General features: G+C 41.7%; 1 protein-coding gene across 5 annotated transcripts in view; it reads left to right on the top strand.

The window, feature by feature from the left end:
* NAB1 (NGFI-A binding protein 1) overlaps positions 1–19,291 on the top strand; it is a 59,341-nt gene that overhangs the window by 352 nt on the left and 39,698 nt on the right. For 2 of the 5 annotated variants that reach the window (XM_064515093.1, XM_064515097.1), the window contains exons 1-4: positions 54–238; positions 3,811–3,900; positions 10,850–10,981; positions 11,340–11,495. The gene's annotated coding sequence lies outside the window, so the exon portion shown is untranslated. Of the gene's footprint in view, positions 1–53; positions 239–3,810; positions 3,901–10,849; positions 10,982–11,339; positions 11,496–19,291 lie in introns of those variants that run through there. The other 3 variants (XM_064515094.1, XM_064515095.1, XM_064515096.1) reach the window with 3 other exon arrangements.

Consider the following 19,291-nt stretch of genomic DNA (forward strand, 5'->3'; position numbering starts at 1 on the left):
CCCTGCGGGGGCGGGAGGGGGAGGCCGCTCGCCCGCTCCCTCCCTACCCTGCGGCCGCCGCGGGGAGGGCGTCGGCGTTTGCTCGGCGGGGCGGGCGCCGCCGGCAGTGCCGCTCGGCGCGCAGCTTCGGGGTGGTTTCGGGTCGCTTAGGCCTCAGGCAGCAGCTCCCGGGGCTCCCCCGGCGGCGGGCCCGGCCCTGCCCGGCCGGGCCTCCGGGGCGATGGGTCGCGCTCAACCGGTAATGCCTCCTCCCTTTTTTTCTTCTTTTTTTCCCCTCTCATGTTCTTTGGTAACTCCGGTTTTGAGTGCTGCCGTTTGAGGAAATGTTCAGATGGGACTTGGGAGCTCACAGAAATCTGTTCATTACCTTCGTGTTCAGCTGCAGCCGCAAAGTGCTTAAAGATGTGATGCTTCGGGCGGGGGGGGGGGGGGGAACACATTCGGTAGTTACTTTCTTGTATTCCTCTTTTTTTTTTTTTTTTTAAGCTTGGACTCGTAGGGAGTTGAAGCGTATGCAGGCGTGCTGTTGCTTTCCTGTTCACTAGGTCATTTTTGGACTGGGTCGACTCCAAACATGGTGGGATGGAGACCTCGGGTACCAAGGTCCTACAGGCTTTGTGGAGATACGTGGTGGAGGGCAGGAAGGCAAAGTGGGACACCTGGGTAGGAGACACCTGTAGCATCGTCTCTGTTGTTAAACACCGGAGAAATCAGAACCAGATGCCAATTGCACTAGGTGCTTTTAAATTGTGTGAGAGAGAAGCCCAAAGAATCTGTAGTTTAAGGGTTTTGTAGGCTGTTTCTTTTGATATTTTAATATTTTTGTCATGACAAATCAATACTCCTGTGAATTGTGTGAATGAAGTGTTGAAAGGGCTGGGAGTGCTTCTTGCGTGATGCATCCTACCTCCTTTTCTTTTATTTGTGCTTTGTGTTTTAGGGCTTCAGTGAAATTAAGAATGCATGCATAAAAAGAAAAGATAACATACAAATTTAACAGTTGAACAGACTGACAGTGTTAACTGGTGGTTTCATGAGTGAAAGCCTTTCATTAGATTGTAGTTCTCTCTCTGCCTAGCTGTCCAAAAATGTTGACTGGCCTTATCAAGCTGAGATGTAAATTTGTCCAAAAACAAGCTTGTGTGCTTCCAGCATTTCCTGAACCTCCACTAGGGCAGCCACCCTAATCTAACAAAGACGACTGGACATTTGTCTCCCTTAAGCACTCTTTCCCCTATTTTCCTTCCTACCTGCCCAACTTGAGCTAAAAGGCCAAGTCTGGTCACAAATGTGTTTGTGAAGAGCTTGTGGTTGGCCATGCCATACATCAGATACTTTGGAGGTGAATGTCAGCAACTTTTATTCCCCAAAGCATCCACAGGAAGAGTCTTAAACAGTAAACAAAATTCCCACGTAAGAGCTGTGAAGACCTGAACTTGGTCAGATTCAGACAAAGTGCCCCAGTTCCCACTCTAATTTCAGTTGCTTCAGGTTATTTGTGGGACACAATCAGCAGTCAAAGGTGGAAACGACTGGAGCATTTGTTTTTGTGTTGTTTTTTTTAATCCTATCCTATGAAAATCAATAAACACAATTTTGCCAGGGCACTCTGGTATCACCAATGTCTGTTTTTATACTGAGGCCTGCGTTTGGCCTTTTCCGTCTGTTTGCTGTGTCAGAATGCCATCCGTTCTTTGTCCTTAAAGTATGCTATTTTGATGCACAAAGGTTGCTTTTGGTTTTATTCTTGATTGTTTTGGGCTGAGTCCAATTCCTAGTGGTGCTAGTACGGTCTTTTTTTAACACCTGAAGGGGCTGCCCACTGCCTTGCACCTTGTCTCAGCGTTTACATCTGTGCGGAGTGGGTGGCGCGGGGCTGCCACGCGCATTGGTTAGCCCTTTACACCCACTTTGCACTCACTGGGCACAGATATAACTGTAGATTATTCCTTGCGAGTACTAAGGAAGTGGAGAATGAGGGCAAAAATAGTTTGGATTTGATATAATGTGCAACATCCGACAAACTTCATATTCTAAAGGAAGCAGCAGTGGATTTCTGTCTTTGTCTTTATATAATTTGGGTGTTGTCTTTATATAATTTTTATCATCCTCTTTCTTTAGGAAGTGCAGTGAAGAAAGGAATACTGTATATTATCTTTGCCTGCTTCCCTAATAAAGCTTTAGAAATATGTTACCTTTTGGTTATGTTTCTAAACAGACAGGACAATAATAACCAAGCTTATTAGAGGAATCCCTTTCAGTTTTTCAGTTTGCAATATATTTTCAGTTATGTTAACCTCTTCGACAGTATTTTTTTTGGGGAAAAGAGAGACACTCAGTTCTCTCTTGTATTTTCATTCCTAGAGCTCTTTGCACTTCACTGCTAATTAACTTTCAATAACTGTCATAGGGTTACAGTCAGTCAGTATGAATCAGAAGGAAAATGTAGCTTTAGGGGACCACACTCTGTCAGAAACTATTAGAAACCTTTGCTTGATTTCCAAGGAGAACATATTCACTCAAGCAAGATACAACAGCTATTAGGCAGTGTTCTACCACACTAAGAATTCCTTAATAAAAGAGACTTTTTTCTTTTGTTATAGCAGTCCTTCTAGGATGGCTGTGATTAATTATGCTGCATTTCATAGCTTCCTATTTGAAGCGTGTGTTTGTTTGACTTCCTGAATGGTGATGTTGCTTTGGCCGAAGCTCGGATTCTGAGCTAAAAGGCTACGTTTTTAACTGTTTGCTCACAAATATGGTATGAAAGGATGGAGGAGGTTGTTTATTGGTGTATCTCGGCTTGCTGAAGCTGTGCCCTTGTCAGATCTTATAAGCTGAGAAGGGTTGAGATCAGCTTTTGGCTGAGATAGCTGTAGGGAAGACCTAGGTGTGGCTGACAGTGATGTTGGTGATACTGGGAATTGGTCAAAACATTTACCTGAGAAGTCTTGTGCTGATGAGGTACAAAGTTGAGATCCTGGGCATCAGAATTTAAATAGCGGTGTTTTAAATTCCCATGACATAATATGCAGGGTTTTCAACCGCAGTGTTTTAGACAAATTGCCGTTTTAGTAATTTGGTGTTGACAGGAGCAAAGCAGACAGTAGTGCAGAGCAGTGACCCTGATGCTCTTCTTCTCAAGCTTTGGGAGCTCAAGGTTATGTCACCCAATATTTTCTCGCCCCTAGAACACTCCTTAATATCATCTGCAATGTCCTTGTTTAGCCACTTAAAAGCTGAATGCATCGTTAGATACACTACTGAATCCTCTTTGTGCCACTGAATCCTTCTTGTCCCACAGAAACCCCTGCTACTCGCTGCTGATGTTTTATTTGGCATGTACAGCCATACTGATAGGCTATCGCTGACTGATGGCGAGAGGCTCTGTGCTTGTCAGAGCCTTGCCTATGCCGGGCCCTGCACGGAAGAGGCACCTGGGCCGGCCCCTCTCTCCAAGCCACTGCAGCATTTGCAACCTGGCAGCCCGGGGACAAGGCAGTAAGGGTGCCAGCTCCCTCCCCACAAGGTGATTCCTGTTACCCTGTCGTAGCCTATTGTTTACTTTCTGACTAATGCTAGTAGAGGATTTTAATTTCCAGGCATACCATTAAAATCACAACACATGCTCCTGGTGACTAATGATGCTTCCTCTGATTTTTTTTTCCTTTTTCTTTGCTCTCCCTTCCCCCTTCTTACGTTAGCAAATGGTCTAATTTGTTTGCAGAGTTATAGGGTGTTTTATCTTTCTTTGGCCAGAACCAAGTGGATGCAGGTTTGTTAAAGCTATGGCAATTCTTTCTTTCTTAGAGTTGGCATGTGGGCGTTGGATTGTGTCATTCGTAGGAGGTGAACGTCAAAGGAAGTGGGATCAACTGTTGGAGGAGATTTGTAATCCAGGTACTTAATATTTGGTTTCCTGGAAAAGAAGGAAAAAATAGCAAAACAGGCAGCCTCTCTGCCTTTAGCTTTCCCCATGTAATCAGAATAACACAATATCTATATCTGCTTAAGCACACTTTTTTGCCTTAGTTTATTTAGGATAAAGAGCTACTGTATTTCCCTTTAAATGGTTTCACATGTTTTGGTGGATTCTGTTGAATGTTTATTCCAATAATACAAATAATTCATGTTCCATAAGTGCCCTTGCAAATAATGCAATTTATTACCAGGTACATTATGTTGTCTTTTTATTTGATGTAAATGGTCTCTTAGAGTTAAAATTAGACAGAAGAGCCATTTCAGACTATTTTGTTCATCTCCAACTGTTTTTTTAGTAGTGCATTAGTCTGAAGTATTTCACAAGCAAAATACAGAGTTATTTTTTGGGGAGAAAAATGATCTACAAAAAAAAATAAGCATAGGTACTTATTGTTACAGTAGTTTATGTTAATCTCTATATTTTATGTGACATGTATAGATACTGAGCCAGATGCTGCTCTGCGAGGAATATTTATTACTTCTAAACTGCTGTAGGTAGTCTAGATATCTTTTGCAGTCCTTGTTCAGGCTAAGCTTGAAAAATGAACAATGGAAATGATTTTTGAAAGGTTACTTGTGTGTCATATTATACTGATTAGGCAAAACAGCATTTTTATCACGCTATTTTTTTTCTTAAACCTTTGCATATTGAATCTAAGATTTAATGCAAGATTCTTATGTCCTAGGTCTACATGCTTTTGAAAAATCAATGTGTCATAACATGTGCTTTCTTGTTATATCGCAGGTGGGGGGTCAGGCGTTCTGAGAGAGAGGCAGTCTAAATGTTTTTAAATAAACCAGTATGAGTAACACGGCTTTTTCCTTTTTCTATAGCTTCTGATTTACGCAGCTTTCCTGGCATTTAACCCTAGATTAATTGGACACTCATTTTCCTATTGGTATCAAAAGGAACTTTAGGTCAAATGGAAGGAAGGTTCAGTCTGCTGATGTTAAAATGTTCAGAGGAGGATGTGTATGCATTTGCTGGAAACACAGTCCCTTGCTCTGATTTCAACTAAGTATTCTGGTGTACATTAATTGATTTCAATGATATTCTTCCTTATTTACACAATAATAAGCAAAATCAGGTCCAGGCTTCTGTTAAGTACCAGTGGGCCTTAAATATTCATCTGATTTATTTTTAGTATGCCAAATGTAGCTATTTATATAGTAAGGAAGCAGGGATACAAATCTTACTGGATTCCTCCTTTGCTTTGGATTAGCAATAGCAAAGCAGTATTTTTTTTTTTTTTTTTTTTTGACCAGGAACTCTTATTATTTATCATGTCAAATTTGCTATGATTAGTATGTTAGTCTTCATTTTTTCCACAGCCTCTTAATTCCCTGATAAGAAGATAGGGGATCCTGTTCCTTATCTAAAGGAACATTGATATAGCCTAAGGAAATGAGAGGCATGGCAGTTTTTCGGTTACTTCACATGAGATCCCTCAAAGCAGCTTCAGTTTCATCTGATATCATATTCCAGAAAATCATTTACTGCCCCACAAAAATAGCTTTCCCGCCAGTCTCCTCTAGAAGCAGAGACTTGTATCATACAAGGAGAAAATGTTAGAACTCATCAGTCAGTTAATGAATCAAACAGCTATAGGAAAACAAAGCCATTTTAAACTAAATCTTTTGAGGGTGAGATCTGAGTCTCTCTTAAAATGTAATTTAAAAAAGATGCCTGGTACTGTTTATAACGATAGGGGATGTCTCTGTACCCTAAGCTTACTAACTTGTGAAATGCCCTTCCTGTCTACTTTATCTGAGGCCCTGGATGCTCTTTACACAAAGCTAAATATGAAGTTGGCTCAGTACCTAGAAAAAAAAATCAGTTCCTGCACTAAAACTGAAACCAAAGAGCACTCCACCCTGCCCACCCCCTGCACAGACATGTAAACTGCTGAGCACAGTGAAATCAAATAGTTTGGAAGACCTCACCTTCAGGTGAGCAGCAGGATGTATACCAAGCCACAGAAGAACGCGGCACCAGGGCTGAGCATACATATGCCAGTGACAGAGTTCCCAGAACAAGCAGGTCTATGTCTAAGCCGTGGAGGTTTGCTCATGATGCAGAGCAGAGACAACCAGGAAACCTGGGTTCCTTGGAGGAAGCTTGTGAGCAGGCTACATTTGGACTCAGAAACGGTGCCAGCAAACTAGAAAAGTTAAACCTTTAAACTTCCAAACACATTGGTTTGCCAAATATTTTGCCATTTTAGAATGTAATTTCATATACAAATCAAAAGCAGGGAGCATGATATAGCTGTACTGACGGGAGTCTATGATCCTGCAGGGAGATAATGAAGCAGTTATCAGAACTGTAGTCTCTTCCATTCCTTATATTTACTGCACAGCTGGAAGGAGATGGGGATAACGGATTGACAGTGATTGTTTGGTCCTAAAGCAACTGTGAGGTTGTCCAGCAATGCTATGGCAGGTACTGATACCTTGTATGGATTTATTCTGTGATGGAGAAAGTTCCCAAAATTGTGAGGAGGTTCCAAAACAGAGATTAGTGGAACTAACAGTTTGAAAGTGGCGTGTACTCTTGAATGATATCTAGTACAAAGCATAGAAGAAAACATATATATGTACAGTTGATTCTACGATTTTATTAGTAATCAAATAATCTGATGGTCCAGTGTTTTGCCCAGTGTTAAATATTTTGGCACTTTCGGCCTGCCACTGTTAGACAAAAGGGATTGGATCTCCTTACATTCTCCATAAGAATTTCCTATTTTGCCTATATGGATGGAAAATAAAATTCCCCCCTGCCTTAACTGTAGAAAAACTGAGAGATCGTAACCGTAAGGATCAGCTGGAACTTGTGCTCTTTCATGGCTTCCACTACCAAGTCAATGTCTCGGGTTTCTGGTAGTGGAACACCTTTGCCATCCCGATGTTCAGGACTCCCTCTTGTCCCAAATATATGTGGGGCCTGAGGAGATGGAAAACTCTGCAGAGAGGATTTTATGCTGTAAACTAAAGTATCTTTTCTGACTAGGTTCTGTAAGTCTAGAAGGGGACATGTCCTACCCATAACCCATGCATTCTGCCCTTGTCCTTTCTAGTCTCCCCTCTAAAATACGTTATCCTATGATAGATTTTGCATTGTGATGTAGGGCAGGCAGATGGTAGTACTGAGGTGAGTGAGCCTGTGTTTATGGCAGGAGGAAAGACATTCCCCTGAAAAGATGCACAAAGTACAAATTAGACTGGTGAATGGAAATGCCAGAAACTGGCATGTGGTTTTACACGATGACTCAGAAATTAGCACTTTTGGCTCTTAGACCACTGGTTTTTATGTAGGTCAGCTCAACAGCTATTAAATACTGTTACTTTCTTTTGATTTTGGATGGTCTGTGGTAAATAGATTGGTGATCCTAGCCTAGTCTTTAGCTGATAAATCACAAAAGCCAAGTCCTACCACTACTGTTGGTATCCTAATCGATAGTCTTAGAAATGTATCTAAGACTTCATTGGCAGCTGAACAGTCCCCACCAGGTAGAGAAAGAAAGGCAAATCCTAATCTTGTAGGATTTTTTTTTGTCTGTCCTGTGGAGAAATAGAGGACTTACCCAGTGTAATGAGCTTTAAACATCATTCCAAATCACTTCATTTGATTATAAAGAGAAAAAAAATCATAATAGAGTTTGAAAAGGAAAGAGAACTAATAGATAAAGTCAACCCACAGTGTCTTAGAATTCACATCACATGGTACGTTTTTGTAGAGAAGCTCTGGGAACAATGTCTTATTTATGGTGAAGTATGTTTTGTCTCTGTCTTGCACTTTTAAGATTTACGTTCATATTAAATGTTACCTCTACACAGGAACCTCTAATAATTATTCTGGGACTTGACCAAGCGGTCTTGGAAAAATGATTCGTTAACAGTATTAAACAAATGTGAAAAGAATTCTACTCATTCCAGCAGTTCTTTATTTCTTGGAATTAAATTTTAGCCCTGATGTGCTCAGCTACCTTAATGATTAGTCTGTGTATTGTCAAAGGAGCTTGTCAAGCTCTCTTAGATCAAAGGAGCGTGTTTGTATTAAGAAGGTTCTGATAATGTCTTTCTGTTACTTTGTAATCACACTTTTGCAGTAACACCATTACAGTTGCTGGCCTGTCATTATAGCCCTTGAGGAAAACCAAGGACTTTTGATAAACCAGGTGTGTGCTTGGCAGGCACCTTTTCCTAACCATGACTGAAAATCCAGAAGCCAGCAAGAGAGTGATGCTGGCTCAGGATCTTGTTCTTTGCCTTAATGCTATGAATATGAATACAGTAATTGATTAATGGCCAATTGTTTTATGAAGTCTTTCCTATGAGGCTTCACTGTAAAAAATGTCCCCCAGAAACTTTAAAAAGGGCTAGTAACTGGTGTTAACAAAGGGACAGAGGACAGAAGAATTCCCAAGAACTGCCTCTCTAACACAGCATGTCGTAGCCAAGCACTGGAGCAAGCGTTGTACCAGCACTGAAGAGAGTACTGACTTCTTGGCAGAGGCAGCCTTTTTTGTGTATGAAACAATTGCCATTGATTTTAACCAGGAAAATAATGAGAAAGACGGGGCCATCCTAATATTGAGAAGGTCCAGGAAGGACAAACCATCTTAAAAGTTTTTCAGGAAGACACAAGTAGCCTGTGGCTTTCTTCTGACTTTTGACCCATGAAGTTTTTGGTGTCTTGCTGGTTCCTACTTTCTTTTACGTGCATGCTCTGACTAGTTCAGCTCAGGCTTTCGGTTGTTAACACACCCATAATCTAGCATTTTCAAACTATGTAAAACTTTCCTTGCTCTTTCAGAGCTTGCACGTTTTGGGTGGTTTAGTGTTTTTCTTAACAATGCACGCAGCCTGCTGTTGCTCACCCATGCACCTCTGTACTCATTCACCCCAACACCCACATAAAATTCAGTTGCTTGTAATTCCCGTTACCAGTAAAACATGCCGGTTTGGTCTTAATCCCCTCCACTCTCATCATTCCATTTTAAAATGTATCCCATTTCTGCTTTGACACACAGACCTCCTTCATTATAAAGTTTCTTAGCCTTCTTAGATCTAACAATTGAGGGACTCTATGAGAGGAAGTGTTTATTTCTGTGAGATGTTTTAAAATAAAACATTAACATGTTTTATCACAGCAGAAATTTATCTTGGTATAAATGTATTTCTGTCTAATGACTTTTTTTTCTTACTAACTCAGAAGATTTGGCTACTCTCTTTTTCCACATCTAAATGTACACATGGGAGAGATTGAGAAATAAATGATATTGAATGAATTAGAGATATGTGAATGGCTTTGATGCTTGATTGATGGATTTACACAATAAGTAGGCAGCTTTCTAGTGCCTTTCCCTAAAATAAGGCAATTTGCTTAAGGGGCTGCCTTTGTAAAATACTGATAAGCAAATCATAATACATATCTAAATATCTATGTAGGGAGAGTCAGGATGTACAGTCATTTTGTCCCTACTAATCACGGCCATTCTTGCAGGCGCTTGTGGAATGCAGGATGTGCCTCAAATAGATCTTTACAAATCATTCTTTGCTGCAGTCATTTCAACCTTTCCCAGTATTAATATTAGGTCTCATTGACAACTGAGGATTTTAGTGGCAGTGAGTGCAGCAGAGTACAAGTGGTTGTTTCATGCCAGGCAAAAAGTGAACATAAGACTTGTGGTACTGAGTCAGATCAAAGGCTGAACAAGCCTGAGCTTCTCTCTCTGGCAGTGGCCACAGAAGCTTAAAGAAAGAGTTAGAAGAACAGAACAAGCATTAAGTAACAATTTCCCCATTCTGTCCTCCTAGCAAAGTGGGTCTTTTCAATCTGGCATCTATCCTGACAAGGTTAGAGAGAATAATTTAGAAAATCCGTTGGCAAGGAGAGGAGAGTGGCATTCTCTTCAAAGCACTCGCAGGTTTTAGTTTTTTGATCCAGTGCCAAATGCAACAATGGTACTTGCCAAATGCCCTTGCAATGATACTTGTCCTAGGTCTTTAAAATATTACACCTTGCTCTCTGTACTGTGCTATTCTGTTTCTGCTGATGTCAGTGGGATTCCTCTGAAGCTGAAACTATTGCCAAGCCCTTGTGAAAATCCTGCTTGTTCTGACAGTAGCATACATTTCTGGTGCGTAAAAGAACAGGAGAGCCCTGTCCATGCAGTTAGTAAGACAAGTGGTTAGTAAGAGATTTAATTTCTTCTTGTCTAGTTGAGACTGGAAAAGGGTATGCTGCACGTGGAAACATCCCATTTTATGGTACTGCATCCTTTATCACAGTGGTCCATGGATAGAGACCATGTTCTGAAAGTCAGGGTAGAAGTTGGGTTGGTCCCTGTAATCCTTACCATTTACTTATGACCAGCCTTTTATCATACTCCTGTTCCCTTGACATGTGGAGCCAAGTTCAGCCTGGTTATAAATCTACTCAAGGCAATGGCATCAGTACCAGGAGCCACCCTTATTTGAGGCACTGACTCCTGGGCAGTTCCACCTCAGGATTAGGCCTGCTAAACTGTGTACGAGTTTAGTGTACAAAATGCATAAAAAATTAGAGGCACAAGAGTGACTCCAGATTGAAGGCTGCAGTTCTGTTTTCATGAAAAGCCTGGTTTTTTTTTAACTGCAGTGTGCACCTCTTCTAGCCTTTTCATTTGTATCATATTGGTATTAAAGTGAAGAGAGACTTTATGTGTCTGTGTGTCCATTTTGCCATCAAAGGTTTCATTATTAACAGGACGAGCTTCTGGCATGGACAGTGGCTTTGCTCTTGAAAAAAATGTTTTAAGCTTTTAATGTTAAAAGCAACATGGTCTAGAAACATCAGCTTTTGTTCCATTTCTTTAACCCTTAGGTTTGAATGCCCAGAACTGTTTTTCCGAAGGAAAGTTGCCCTAGGCAGGTGCTATTTGTCAGCTGATTTGGGCCTTCGGCAGTTATTAGCTCTGAGCAAGCTTCTTCAGTGTGGAAAGACACCGCAGAACCGGTAAGCTCGCAAATACCATTCCTACTTCAAAAGAAGTTAGAAGTGCCAAACACCAGAGGATCTTGCCAGCTCTGTGAGCCAAACAAACTCCAGTTTAAGGAGGTCAGAAATGACTTAGACACACCTGGAAAAACTCATAAAGTATTTGAGCCTAATCGCTGTTGCTCAAGGTGTCCAGAAGCTCTGCAGACATTTGAACAATGTGTGAGCCAGACAGGTGTGGCTTAAGCAGCTTAGATGCCCAAAGAAACTCAGCAGGCTAGAATCATTGAACTAAGGCTTGTCTTTTTTTTCCTCTCTCTCTCTTTTTTTTTTTTTTTTAATTTTGTTCCTATATGTCTTTATACCCCTTCTGTAGGGAGAGAAGATGCCAGCTTTTCCAGTATATGGACACGGAAAGGACAGGAATAAAAGCATCTGTGGCTGTTCTCACAGGGGAAAAAAATGTCATCTGGCATGAGGTCAGGATGGGCTCAGAAACAGTCCCAGTGCACAGGACAGCGCTTCTAAGCAGGTGAGCTGCTGCCTGTGGCATGACCTCCGCTTCCGCTCTTTCTGTGCACCTGCTGTCAGTCAGGAGCAGCATCTTCCAGTCCCAAATGCCTGTGTTTTCTAAACTGGTCAGTGATCTTGCATGGCTGTGGGACACCTTCGGAAGAATATTAGCTCTGGAGAAAGGCACTTACAGCTCTTTTTGAAAATTAGACTCTTTTAAAGAATCTTTAGGTGACCAAAACTTGAAACACTCAAAATCATTAGCTATTGTTACGTAGGCGTGTATGTTACGTAGGCATATATTTCCCTTTAAGCGTTTCCCATTCTTAGTGTTGCTCACTGGCTGTGCACTGAAGCAGGGTGTTACATTAGTTTCCTTCACTATTGGTCATAACATCCCAGCCTTGCCAGAGACATTTCCTATGTCTACAGAAAATGGAGGCATGAAATAAATAAAGAAGAATAGCGGAAATCAAAATATTGAGAAGAGGTTCACAATCGTATGCGCAGAAACTAGCTACAGAAGCATAAACAGAGGTGGTGGTGGTGGGGTTCTAGGTGGAGAGATAATATAGGCCAGTGCTCTTGTGGGGACTCCGTCTACAGGAAACTACATGCCTCAGGTGCTTCATTTAGAGGGAAAAGAAGGAAGCAAATTGAATCAAAAAATGCTAGAATCTGTTGTGGTACACAGTGGCTGGCTCTCTTCTGCAGTGAGAAAGCAAGGTAAGGGATGTTGATACTATCATACTCAGTTCTCAGGTGTTTCCTATAGATATCTTTTGTTACCTGCTATCCTTGGGAGAAAGACGATAGCTATTATATTTGTTTAGGATACAGTGTTCCAGAGTTTCTGCAGTCCGGGAAAAATAGCAACTGGGAGACTGAACAGGAGTAATGTCTAGAGTGTTCCTCTGCCTCTTTGAGCAGAAGGATGCAGCACACCTGGGCTCATTGCACTCAGTGTGTGATTACTGTTTGGAGGATAATTAACCATTAAGCTTCAAAGTCTTACCTAAATGGCTAACATGCAATAAGGATGCTCAGGAGTGGAACTGAGTGCCAGGACACCACCCACTGTTGAGGGTTTCCACTGTTGTGCTACTGTCCACTGGCAGTTTGCTGACTGATCCAAAGGACTTCTTTTCAGTGGGTAGCTACACCAGCCACTGCTCCTTTTTTTTGATCTGTTTTGAGCACTCATAAATAGAATTTCTTCTCTCTCATGAGAAATACTGATGATTTTAATTGTTTTGGTGATTTTGATTTTTATGCAGAGCCTATTCAAAAACCCAGATGCAGAGCAGGGGTATAGATATTGTGCTGTTGTTGTTCTTAGTAGCCTTCATTTTCAAAATCAGTAAGAGCTAGCCAGATGCAAAGCTTACTGTGCAATGCTTAATGCTCCTCAAGAGTGGATGTTCTCTGGACTGAGCATCTTGCTTCTCTGAAGCTGCAATACAGTGTACTCTTTCAGGACAAAGACAGCATTCCTTGCTTGTTCTGTGCATGTCTTTTGCAGAAAAAAGAAATTTTCAGTTCTAGGCTGAAGTAATATCTTTACTATGGGAGCTCTGTATTTTCAGTGTATTAGTAGCAGAACATCAGACTAGAACCAGGCCTTCTGCTTACATTGGCTTTATGAATGTGGTTATTATTGCTAATCACAATTTTTAACACCCTGTAAACTGCAGGGAAGTTGAGCACCTTGGGAAATAAGTAATTTCACATTTAAGACTTATGCTTTCACAACTGTTTCTCTGTAGTATCATATCCTGAAAATTAACTTACTGGTGTTGTGTGTGGCATGGCATGTGCATCTACAGGACTCTATTTGACTTTTGGTACTGTTTGTTACTGTTGCAGTGTCAGCCTCATACCTGAAATAGTGATGCTCATAACAAAGCAAAACAAACCTCATTCTGCATGTCCTTCAAAATTAGACTAAGATCAGAGTTTGTGTTAGGAAACATTCTGGTCTTGCTGGGCTTCTTTATGTTCTTGTCCAAAGTAAGAATAACTATGAATTTAATTTTCAGCCACTTCAATATATTGTGTGTGTTGCAGATGTTTTTTTATAGTAGTGGTTCCCAACGAGTGAGGCTGGTCCAGCTGGTGGGACATGAGCCTTGCATACGGTGGAGGGGATCTGAAGAAAATAAACTCTGCTGAATCTGAGTGGGTTCAGGAATCTCCTGGGACTGGCCATACCGGGGAGTAGGGTCCAGAATCACCTGAGTGCTGGCTGCTGTCATCAGCACTGCTGGAAGAGGCATCAGAGCCAGCAGTGGTGGCAGCACCTGCAGCTCCGCAGCCCTCTTGGGGGCAGAGGAAAGCCAGAAGGGGAGTGGTGGCAATGTCAAGTCCAGGGAGAGTGAGGATGAGGCAACGGAGTGCCGCCATGGATGGTAGATGAGCAAGCTGTGTCTAATAAGACCCATAAGACTTGGTTCAGCTGTCAGCTCTCTCAAACGAGGCTTGACTACAGAATGATTAGGAACCTCTGACTAGTAGGAAATGTGATTTCTTTATTTAAGCTAGTGTATTCCATATGACAGAAACTGTATTAACTCCTTTAGTGACAGTTTGTAGCACAAATCCTGGCTGTTTAATTGGATTTATCATGGCTATTGGGAGCATAAATGTGTTTACAGATTTGTTGTGAAAGCTTTTTTGTGTGTTTTTCTCATAGCAAGTCAACTTCCATGTGGTGCAATTATGTTCAAGATGTTCCCTGTAGCACTGGAATAACTTCAGATTATATTGTGTGTGCATGTTGATCTTCAAAAGGATTTTATCAAAGGCGTGATATACCATGTCAGAAGGAGAAAGGGATCTTACTTTCTATCCAGAAAGGCATGCTAAGCTTAAAACACAAGAAATCCTGTTGAATCCTGTTGTCTTATTATGGAGTAGTGTTTGGCACTGTTTAGTGAAATGTGAGGCTTTTTACCCCAGTAACCTCTCTTTCCGGCTCCATCTAACTTTGCCAGAACTAAGTCTGTCTATCTGCAGTTTTCTGCACTTGTTCTACAGCCATCTGCAGCTTTTTCATTGTTGAAAGTTTGAAGCAAAAGCAGTGAGACATTTCAGAGATAAGAGTTTGAAAAATTAAATAACTTTCATTTGGTTTGGAAAGTTTCTTAGTTTTCATTTGGTTTGTCATACCATATAATTTGGTTTGGAAACTTCCCCCATGTTTGATGCAGCTATACTCAGGATGGACAAGTGCCTTTGACCTCTTCAGAAGAGTGTGGTTCCTTAATAATATTATGCTGGAGAGTGAGTAGAGTGTGTGGGTGTAACAACAGTTTTTTTGTGCTCTCTAAATGCAGAAAGCAACTGAGCTCTTTGATGGAACTGATCATTGAAACGATGGGGGCTGCTGCTGCAGCAGAGGCCACCACAAGGCTGGAGGGAGACTTGGGCAATGTGACCCTGGGGCTTTCCCTGGGCCCCAGGAACAAGCTCCAGGGCAGAGGAATGATTTGAGTTGCAGCTGTGTGGAAAGGTGAGTGCAGACTCTGAGAGGGAGGGCAGCAGAAAAAACAGGCTAGTTTGGGAAGGCTTCCTGGCATAACCCTGAGAAAGAGGCAAGGGAGTTTTATAGGAAACAGATGGGAATAAAAAAAAAAAAGAAACTTCAGTTGCTGTTCTATTCCTGCATCCAGTGTAGTACATGGGCAGGACTGCCTCTGTGAAACACCTGGCGATTGCTTCCCAAAAGAAGCCACCTTAAATTTTGTCTAACTGCTGAGGTCAACCAAAGTGACATTAATACATGGCTGAATCTGGCCCTGGGCTGGTGCGGTTGCTCTAGGCTGTGAGGGATAACTGTGTGGCCCTGCAGGTGGTCTCTGGGCTGTGACGTGGGGTGAGGAGGGAGAGCAGGGCTCAGCGTGAGGGCGTGAAGCTCCGGCTCTGCCCTGTGTGCAAGCCACTGGAGCTCACTGGAGGCAAGCTAGGAGTGCGCTCAAACTTGTTACAAGGCAGCTGGAGCATCTTGGCAAGAAAAAGCAGGCAGGTGGAGGAACCAGGACCCCCAGGGATGTCTGGAAAGCACTGCTGCCTCCCAGGGCTTCTCCTGGGGTAACACAGCAATGCCCTGACCATAGTGTGCTTTTTGTCTGAGTTTAGGAGCAAGTGTGGCCTTGATGAGGTGGTGTCCATTAGCTTCGCACAGCCCAGTGCAGGCGTTAATATGCGACTTATGAACACAACGCAATTATGTTAAATGAAATTCCAAGGCAAAAAAAATCCCTAAGCTGACGTCGAAAGTATGTGTCATGAGCTTCAGGGAAATACTGGATTCTGTGTTTATGTTTACATTTCTCAGGGATTCCCAGGTCAGCTCTTTCCCATTAAGCAGTAGCTGCCAGCCCTGCCAGTTCTCTCTGAGATAGAGAAAACCCCTGAAAAAAACATTCTGACTTCTGAGATCAGCACCAACAACAGCATTTCTGTTATCAAAGTGAACGAATGATGCTGACTATACATGAACCACAAGTGAATCCTGCTCACATTCTCTGAGCCCAGAGAAGGGCCCAGGTAGTACCACAAAGAGCAAGAAGTAGTAAAATCTTATTTTAACTTCTCAAGGAAGCAGAGAAGGCTGAATAAGAAAGCATGGAGCTGTTCAACTGACATGGAAGGGACTTTTTGTGCTGGAACCACAGTTAGGTGTCGATGGCACAGACGAACAGCATTACACTAGGGATGAAGTTGGTCTATAATGCATATCGTCAAACTTTTTTTTTTAGGTAACAATGTAATTTCCTGTCTGATGACAGTTCAGATATTAAATGTCACATCTGCCTAATACTTTCATTCTTAACTATGACAAGTTTTCCCAGCGCTTCTAAAACAGACAGTTGAGATCTATTTTCCTGCTGAATGATATTCAGAAACCAAAATTTGTTCTGTAACCCTTTATTATTATTATTACTAATTGTTGTTATTACTAAGTCTTGTACAGGGATTACTCAGAGTAGCAGTATACCAGTTCTCCCAAACATGGGAAAGGTCAAGATTTTCAGATGCCATTATCTGGAGTCTGTAACCTATTAGCCTGTGTTTTGAAAACAGGTGTTCTTTTTCAGAGTTATACTTATGAACATTTTCCAGAGATGTTCCTCTCTTCTCTCTTGCTGTCTCCTTCGTCCAAGCCTATCAGCTCCTTACAATGCCTCTGTATCCAAGAGCAAGCTGCTGAGTCTTTGGCTGAAGTTGGCAAAACAGTTAACAGTACAGACCTTTGAAAACTACAGAGCTCTAAATTCATGTTCCTATGACCAGAGAGAGATGGGTGGAAAGATCAAAGAGGACACAGAGAACTTCAGAGACTAGGGCGTAGGGGTGTAGCTGGTTTTGTCATCATTGGAAGTGAACAGAAGACAGGATAGGTGGCTTCGATAGGTACAGTGTCAGTGTTACAGGAGCTAGAATATCTGTGGTACAAAAAAGTGTATTGACAGACACAAGGAACTTGCAGCTGTGCTTAGCCTGTCTCTCCCTCTGGAAGTCACTGCAGTTACATGCCCTTTTGCTCTAAGTGCTAATGCTATGCAGGAGCAGGAAAAAGGACACAAGCAAATCAGAGGAAAAAAAGGAAAGGGAAAATCCATATGTTCACTAAAAATAAATATAGGAGAAGATCTCTGGCAATCAAACTTCTGGCGGCTCTATGCTGATTCGTGCCAGCTGAGAATCTGGCCCCAGAAACTGAGAGCTGGCAGTACAGCGCAAGCAGAGTAACCATGTATGCAAGCATCAGGTAATATTTTTCATTGGTTTAGTAAATCCAGATCTACAGATGTACTTTGCTAATTGAAAATTTGGCCTCGATGAAAAAAATTTGCCTGAAGTTTCGTGCAAGTATATAAGAAAGTACCAAAGAATGTAGAAACCTCTATGTGCCTAATCAGTTACATATTTACTAAGTTTTACAGAACAGTTTGATGTATGTTCAGAACAAAATCACATTTTAAAAGCACAAAATATACTTCATAGAAGCTCAGTGTCCAGGCCATTTTACAGAATTCAAGTTTTTACTATGCTTCAATCCAGTTAAAAACCTGTAGGATGAGCCATTTTAAAATATTTCACAAGACCCATGAGTCATGCAAAATGCTATCACATTTTTCCCTCTGGTTGAAATCACAGAAGTTACGAATGGTAAAAGACCTGTTAAACCATAGATAAAGAATGTTGCATGATGGGTTGGTAAAATACAAAAAAAATCCAGTTTTCATCTAGCCTGTAATTCCCTGGGCATGAATCCAACAGGTAAGATTGACATATCATGGCTTACCCTCAAAAAGGAGTGGCATGCAGCTGTATCCCTCAGAGAGTCGCTATTCCTTTTCTTGATTTCTCTACTGCTCCAGGCAGAAGGAGATTTTAGTACTACTCCTTTATCTAGCACAGTTAATTTCCCCACCCTATACCAGCTCAGCTTCTCTGGCAGGTGTGTTGGGGGATGGCAGACCCAAGCTTTCATCTACTCCCAAGTCTTCCCCTAAAAAATTGCACATTTGTGATCCCACAGCCTGTTCTGTGCCCAGCCACAGACTAGCAATCAGGTAGACAAGTAAGAGGTGACACTGGATCCATAGATTTAGACCTACAAGTGCTACTGCTTTGGGTGGGGATCTAGCAATTCTCTATGTACACAGCTTACAGCGGTGGTTGTCCTAAAGGACAACTCCAGAGCATGCGCTAGTGGATCGTGCGATGGATTTGGGAAACACCAGGTTCTGCACTTGTGTAGTCATAATAGGAGCAGCCAATTTAGGACAGCTTCATTGCCTTTAGATCTACACTGGGGCAAATCATGGTCCTGTCCTGTGCCACAGATCAAAAAGAGATGGTCAGCTATCTGACTTGCACAGTTAAATAGTGATTGTACAAAACTTGTGCAAGAAAATGAGAGGCCAGCTTTGAAAGCTGATTTATAGGTTCTTTGAATCAAAAGGAGGTTATAGCATTTTGTGTTTTTAATGCAATCTCTGAGCGTTTCTAGGTGACAGTGAGCTTTATATGTGCTTGGGGAGGAGTTGGTTTTTTTGGGAAGAGTAAGTATTAGGTTCAGGTAAATAAGGATATTAGATTTCTTGGTGCTGAACTTTCACCTTTGCTCCAGCAGTGAGCAGAATATGATGTTAAGTGAAATCATCTGGTAGGATGTTAGCTAAAGCAAAGGAGCATTAAAGAGAGAGTCTTGCTCGTCAGGTATGTACAAGGAGGCAGCGAATCTAAAATTGATCTAGATCAGATATGAGTGATAACAGAGATTAGATTATCCAGTCTAACTCTTTGCAACAGTTTCTGAATTTAGCAATTGCAAATTGGTAGAATACCAATATTCCCTAGATAGTTTTGTTACTAGAATAAGGCCTGGCAGGGAGTGCTGCTTGGTTGTATAGGTCCATGCTGGACTGCCCTTTCACGGCCAGACTTCAACCTTTTTTTTCATATTTATTTCTTATTCCACTGTGATTGATGAAATCCTTACCCTTTTATTTTCTTCTCCCTGAAACGCTGTGCTCAGATTCCCCAAACTTTGCATTCCTTGTTGGCTAGGAATTGATAAAGGCCAAGAAAAACTCCATAGAAAACACTAGGCTCGGGGGCTCTCAGGTGAGCATAAACTGTCATAGCACTTAATCAGAGAGAAAGTCCCACTCTGTCTCAGCTGTCCCCCCTCACCATTTTTGGACCACATATTGGAGCTCAGAACTTACCTTTGGCAGAAACAAAGTAAATTCAAATAATAGGAAAAATATGTGCCATTTGAGCCAGGATTCTGTGAAAAGA

This window comes from Dromaius novaehollandiae, chromosome 7, assembly GCF_036370855.1.
Source record: "Dromaius novaehollandiae isolate bDroNov1 chromosome 7, bDroNov1.hap1, whole genome shotgun sequence".
In the NCBI taxonomy this organism is placed as follows: domain Eukaryota; kingdom Metazoa; phylum Chordata; class Aves; order Casuariiformes; family Dromaiidae; genus Dromaius; species Dromaius novaehollandiae.